At 38.0% G+C, this 7,534-nt stretch overlaps 1 long non-coding RNA gene across 1 annotated transcript; it reads left to right on the top strand.

Moving 5' to 3' along the window:
* Window positions 1-219: 219 nt before the first annotated feature.
* On the top strand, window positions 220-2,607 carry LOC145692213 (uncharacterized). The gene is made up of 2 exons (XR_014132616.1): window positions 220-393; window positions 2,494-2,607. It is a non-coding gene; the product is annotated as an uncharacterized LOC145692213 (long non-coding RNA).
* Window positions 2,608-7,534: the final 4,927 nt, after the last annotated feature.

The following is a 7,534-nucleotide window of genomic DNA, read 5'->3' as shown; positions in this document are numbered from 1 at the left end:
TGAATACATTTTACTACTCAAAAAAAAATTGAGTAAATTTGTCTCAATTTTGAGGAGAAAATAACAAAAAATGAGAATGAGGAAATTTAGTTGCATATTTGAGTCAGAGACTGGTTCTCAAAAACGAGTAATAATGTAGTCTTAAAAAATATTGTTTTATGACATAGATATATAATTGAATATCGTGAGATATAAAAGACAGTTTGCAAATGCAAGACTATGGAAAACAAGAACGAACAAGCTAACATAAGAGCACAAAAGTCCTTTATAATCCTGAACTATATGTTCTCATTCTGGCTGATGGAGGAACTACTTAGCGGATGGATAAAGAGAAAGTTAAAAGGAAATATGGACGAAAAGTGTTGTTTACTAACAGCATATAGGATTTCGCAGGTAAGTACTGCTAGCAACATGAATGTAGTTTTAAGTGTGAATGCAACATTGCTTGTGTGCGATCATTGTAATCGATTGACGGTTAATCACGACAATCCATAATTTTCCTTCGAAAATCATGAGTAATGCTTCTAGGTACTGGTTCCCAGATAGAATGCCCGGAAGCCTCACTCTATGCTTCTGGGCATTCTATATCTTAGACAAAGTTGTTGTGTTAATGATATGCGACTTTCCAATATATTCAGTAAATGGTTTACTTTTTTTTTTTTTTTTTTTTTTTTTTTGGTGAATTGGGGCGTGCAGGTTTACTTTTGGCGCTGCACTCTAAATAACTGTTGTTAAAATACAATTCTTTTAATAATTTCCTTCTTATTGTCCCCTAAAAGATTTGTGGCGGGTGACATGAAAAAACTCCCTTGCGGGAAGGTTCTAGATTACTGGTCCCCCATGTAGGTTAGTAGCTGGGTTGGTTTCTTTCTCTACTAAATTTAATCTACACAGTATTGCCGAGCGAGCGTTAGCGAGTGAAGGCGGTTTAGAGCCCCGCAGGGCACGTTGTTTTCTGTCTTTATTATTGCTCAATGGGAAGGGGGACCAGTAATCTATAACCTTGCCCTCACTTGCAGACCCGTATCCACGCGGGGGGTCTAGGGGGTCGGGCTCCTAATTTTTACTGCCTTCCTAAAATGTTCACGGTAGGCTTGCAAATGAACTATAATATGGTTGGATTCCCCCCCCCCTACATTTTTGGGCTGGCTACCGGTCTGCTCACTTGCACAGATAAAATTTCAAGGGACCACCAGAAGTATTAGTTGAAAAATTGCAATTCCTTTACGATTACCATATAAATACGGATTCCGTATCTGTTGCATAAAAGCTACAATGTAAAAAAAAAAAAAAAAAAAAAAAAAAAAAAAAAAAAAAAAACAGGCATTGCTCGAGCAGACTGTTCTATCAACTTTGACACATTTCTTACATTCTCAGGTTCAGTTAAAGTTTTTTTTTTTTTTTTTTAGCAGCACTAAATAACAAGCTCCAGTACTACATACAGATTAACTTCAGAAGGGCTCGATGTAAATACAGTGTGGACGTATGGCATAAACACGAACAAACTTGTGCTAGGTGGCAATAAAAGCATAAATGCTATCTAACCGAGTCAGTGCAGGACGAACCTGGTGGCACTGTTCGTAGGTTTCTTTAAGAAAATTTCCCTTGACTGACACAAACTTTTCACTTTATCAAATTTTCCGTTGTTTGTTGAGTGTCCAATACTTATGACAGAAGTTATGTAATAATTTTAATTTAGCTATATTAAGGGAACTACCACCAGTGGCGTCATTTAGGGGGCAGGGAAGGGTAATTGCACCCCCTGAGATTGAGATTTATATAGATTTTTTGAGTAGAAAAGTAGTCAGTGAAAAACGCAAAATTTTCTTATATCAAGGGGTCTTGCCCTCCCACAAGCAAAATCTAAAATGACGCTTCTGCTACCAACCACATTTGTTTTATTCATTTACTTTTTCCTTCTATTTTTACGTTTACGTTTTTTTTTTTTTTTTGTGCAAAAGTATATACACAGCCAACAAAATGAAATATAGTGAAATCTTTCAGTTTAACATCCCATGATTATGCCTTTAGGTTAAGGGAGACGATGATTAAAGCAAATGAATGATGATGGAAGAATGAGAAAGTGGGAGGAAACGGGAGTACCTCGAGAAAATCCACGAACACAATGTTGTTTATCACAAGCTTGCTTGGGTGAAAATCGTACCAAGGAAACCATGCACCTGAGGTAAGCGCTCCCCACTGAGCCACCGTGCACCCCACTAGCTAACAATGGGTGCAAATTATGCTACTTGCAGCACACACAAACTATTGCAATTGTATTGGTTTATTTCTGAATAACAAAGAACAATTTAAGTAGTGATGTTCGTTAACAAAAGTCTAATTGCTACTTCACATTATTCATGTATGCGCATTTCTAACATTGCAGTAAAACATTATGACAATGAACTACTTTAGAACTTCATGACTAGAAAAAGGTAAAATATATTATTTAATAGAATATATTTGTATAACAATTAAATCTTTATATTTCAGATGGATGCTGAATTTAAAAATTTGTTCGGCGCGACAGAGTCTGTTTTCAATGTCATCTGTTTGGCAGTGATAATTTTCTTTAAGGTTTCGCTAGAGAAAGTTCTTGGTGAGTAAGATCAAGTTTTCGTGTATATTCATCATATTTCAGGTTGCATGTATAAATATGTACACAGGAGTCTAATTGTCATCGACACAACCCTACTTCTGGCAAAGCACCCATTTGTTTTTTTTTCTTTCCTTACATTATCTTTTTATAGTGTTTATTCACAAACATTGTTTTATTGTTATAATTCAATCGCAGCAAATAGTAGCTTTTATATGCTTTACTTTGAAAAGTAAAAATAAGTCAGTATTTTGAAACACGTAATACCTTTTAAATAAACGTACATGAACTCAAAATTGCACATCTTTGGCTTATTATCTTCACGTCCTAAGACAGTGATGGGCAAAGCATGGCCCGCGGATTAGATGTAGCTCCTTAAACGTTTCCACCCAGCCCCCGACGTGATTCATTACCTGACGAATATAACTTCACTTCTGAGAATCAGTGGATTACACTTCCAGCCAAATTATGAGAAATGTTTAAAAATGCATTCACAATACCATTTATCACATTCAGGGGCGGATCCAGGAGGAGGGGGCGATCGGGGCGATCGCCCCCCCCCAGAAGAGGAAACTTTCTTGTTTTATATATATAAATAAAATCCATCCCAGAATTTGGAGTCCTTAAAAGTAGCATTATGACAACCCACCGCCCCCCCCCCCCAGAAGTCGGTCCTGGATCCGCCCCTGATCACATTCCCCTTCATGATCTTTCGAGTATTAATAGAGCTTGGTTTTACAAATGATACAATCACTATTGTTTTTTTTTTTGTAAATTATATTGGCCCACCTATATTTTTTTCCGTTTTTCTTTAGCCTGCGGCCCAAAATGTTTTTCCATCATTGTGCTAAGGAATATAACAATTGTCTAGGGCTTTAGAAAGCAGTACACTTTAAGTAAAACCTTATTTCAACTCATGGAAGTAGTTTTTGAATAATTTAGTGTGATTTACATTGTACTTCAAAAAATATTTTGGCAGACAGCAATATCTACTAATTCCAAACATTATTATATACTGACTTAGTCATATTTTCTCTCTATAGCAATCAATTGCGCACTACATTTGCTTCCATTTCTACTACCACAAGGTGTAATCATACGTAAGAAAGGAGCTAAAATAGTAAGGAGAAGGCCGGCACCTTACAGGAGCAACGAATATGTCATTGCAGAGCTACAGGTAAGTCGTGTCAGGCGTTTCATTGAACACATAATTTTTGTATACCTTCCTGATTAGGAATATGTCCATTATCGTTCAATTGTAGTCATAGTTTCATAATTACAGAGTTAATACATTTACTTTCCAGGTTATACGTTTTGGAAATATCTTAATAGAAGGATGGTTTTATAAATAATTTGATTTGCATACTAATGGATGGTTCTAACGTCATCTGTATATGTAGCAGGGTTGGCAAAAACCATGGCTTTTATTGAAAAAAAAAACAATGGGTTTTTTGGTTTAAACCAGGTTTATTTGGTTTAAATAATTTGCTCTATATATTCATATCATATATGGACAGAAATAAGTTTGTTTCGCCTTGATGTTATGCAACAGCCGGGTTATGCTGGAAGGGGTCACATAAGCTTAAAGCGGAATAAAAACTGCTTCTCGAGTTATATCCGAGAAAAATTGTCCTCCATTTGAACTCGGAACCAGGACTAATTGGCCACAAATGCGATACGTCTGCCGACTCACTCACGAAGGAATCCTGATAAAAATACGTTGTACTGATCTTTACATGCTTCTTAATATAGCTCTCAAGAGTCATTTCAGAAGGACAAAAAGATAAACAGTGCACAAGTGAAACCATTATACTGAATTACATATGGACAATTTCAAAGTACTACGGAGTACAGACGAACTAATTTAATTCAAGTTAGTTAACAACGACTTTTGTTGGTCCAAATTAAAGAAATACAACGACTTAATTTGCATATCACAAAGATACGAATTATTTGAGTCCACTTTGGCTCAGACTCACTTATACATAAATAGATATCGAAGATACTTCTCATTTCACTAAATGCCTCTCGTGGGGTCTGTATGACTCTCCTCCCCCCCCCACACACACACACAAAGTACGGCATTTCGATGCATTTTATCAATAGTAAACAAAACAATATTTAGAATGTTTCTTTGATTGTAATTACATAACAATAATAACTACAAAAAAATCACAAAACAAACATTTATAAACTTACATAAAAAAAAAGTTGCTTTTGTAGTATAATCTTTTTGAGTAATGAATGGGGAATTTAGGTCTGAATATAATACGAATAATATACGGGAGTGAAACGTGATAACCCACAAATGTGTGTTCATCAAGATTTTACAAACACTCACACTTTTACGAACATTTTCGTTATTTGGTTTAAACCAGTTGTTTTTTTTTTGAAAAAACCAGCTGCTTTAAACATTGGTTTAAACCAGCCAACCCTGATATGTAGTCATTAAGTTTCCTTTCTATGAATAAAGAATCTGTATTCTCAAGCAGTGGCGTAACTAACAGGCTCCCGGTATTGAAGTTTCGGAGTATAACTTTATAATGTTTGGATGTTAAAAGCACTTTGCAGAGTTCCTCCGTGGCTAAGCGGTTAGCGTACGCGCTCTTGGCGCGGGAGACCCGGGTTCGATTCCCGGCGGGAGCTCATGTGGTTCGGATTCCACGTTAATCAGTAGGTCCACGTCTCACATAGCCTCGCTGCTGAAAGGGACGCTAAACTGAAATTCAACTCCATTCAAAAGCACTTTGCAGGTTTCATATTACTGCAAGAGTACTCTACTTAGAGAAAAAAGAAATCACGGAACCAGCTATAATAGATGTAGTGAATTCTACTCGGAAAATGTATCGCCTTTTGTTGCAACAACTAACAAGTTTCCGATGAGTAGTGAAGAAACAATTTAGTGAAATTTTAACTTGGAATTAATTAGCCAATTATTTAGTCGTAGATAACTTCCTATGTTAGTAGTGTTCTGGATTTGTGTACTTCTTTGCAACTGTATCTCACTGTGCCTCTGACGAAGCCAATCCTGAGCGATCATTCAGTACACTAAAAGCCATCAAACTTTATATTCGTAGAACAAGGTCGAAGATGAAATTGAGCTCAGCCCCGTAACTTGGGCTTGGAAGACCAAACATTAATTAGACCTCCTAAAATATGTCAAGTTGAGGTCCCCTAGAATAATGATGGCATTTGAAGTGAAATCCTTACTAAACGTGTTCCATACTTCTTGGGGCGCCAGTTGATGGTTTACTAAAGTAAGATCCAGATTACATATATGCTACATCTTAAAGGAATGTATTTCGTTCAGATAGTGGGGCAGCAGAAACATCTTAAATTATTTGCAATGCTTTTGAAAATAGTACGGTGCTTCACAAGTTAACTAAATAAGACAATATGTTGAAAGCCTTACTAAATATATACAGGGTGGCGCGTATTGTATCTACCAACTTCAAATGAAAATACAAAGGTGTGTTATGCAAGTTTTAATGCAAAACTGTTATGGAATATAAGTATATGGACTGGCAATTTGTACACTGTACAACACTTGTCGAAGGAGCTCACTAAACTTTAAAAATAACGTCCTGTAAATGTCCGCCTTTTTCCTGGATGCACTGCTGCAGGCGACGTGGGAAGGCATTCATCACACGCATTAACGTATCCTGTGGAATGGAACTTATCACATGACGAATGGCAGTCTTCAGTTCGTCAATTGTCTTCACGCGATTGGCAAAGACCCTTTCCTTAACATATCCCCAGAGGAAGTAATCAGGAGCTGTTAAATCTGGGGAACGGGATGGCCATGAGACATCGCCAAATCGGGATATCACGCGGTTTGGAAATGTTTCTCTGAGTATAGACATACTTTGGCGTGCCGTGTGTGCCGTAGCACCGTCTTGCTGGAAATAAACGTTATTGATCACACCCCTTTCCTGCAATTCCGGAATGAGAAACGTCTGTAACATATGGCAGTAGCGGTCGGAATTTACAGTTGTTGCATGTCCGGCGTCATCCTCAAAAAAATAGGGACCAATAATGCCACACATTCCAACTGCACACCATACCACAACTTTTGGGCTACCTTGAGGCTTTTCATGTAATGAACGAGGATTCTCCTGAGACCAATACCGGAAGTTTTGCTTATTAACATACCCAGTCAGGTGGAAGATTGCTTCATCGGACATCAAAAGTTGTTGGAGGAACAGTGGATCTCGGTTAATCAACTCAAGAATGTTCTGGCAGTTATTGAGTCTGTTTTCCTTATCAATGGCTCTCAACTCTTGTACCACCTGCAGTTTATACGGATGGAACTTCAAATCACCCAGCAAACGACCCAATGAACGTCGTGTCAAATGTAATGTTCGTGCATGTTGCCGTGCTGAACGTTTGGGACTGCGTTCCATCGCTACGCGCACTCGTTCCAAGTTTACATTTGTTCGAACACTTCGTCCACGACCTGGTGATTTCCGGTTCACAACACTACCTGTGGCCCGCCACTGTCTCACCCATCTCAGAATACTGTGTCTCTCGGGTATAGCAACATGGCGATCATCACTGTTTCGTCGCAGTGCCCGCTGAGCCTCACTGACAGAACCGGTTCGGATAAAGGCTTCCACCGCCGCAATTCGCGTCTGCACAGACCACCGCTCCATGGTAAACTAATTGCCAGAGGCCCTGCTATTCAGTGCCGTAAGCATGCGCAGCATTCGTACGCGCATTTGATCAGGGTTGCCAACTGCAACTGGTAGATACAATACGCGCCACCCTGTATTTTGTCTGGGGCTCTAATAGGACACATTTTACTGAATGAGGCTCGGAACACATTTTCGTTTCATTTTTTTTTTCCTGTTATGTGGTAAACCTATTCCAAGCTTTATTTATAAGTTCCTGTTCATATCACATCATACAAAGCAACAAAGTTTTAACTCAAATGAATCC

This window comes from Thermobia domestica, chromosome 8, assembly GCF_964235325.1.
Source record: "Thermobia domestica chromosome 8, izTheDome1.hap1.1, whole genome shotgun sequence".
NCBI lineage: Eukaryota > Metazoa > Arthropoda > Insecta > Zygentoma > Lepismatidae > Thermobia > Thermobia domestica.
This window is presented reverse-complemented; position numbering and strand designations above follow the sequence as displayed.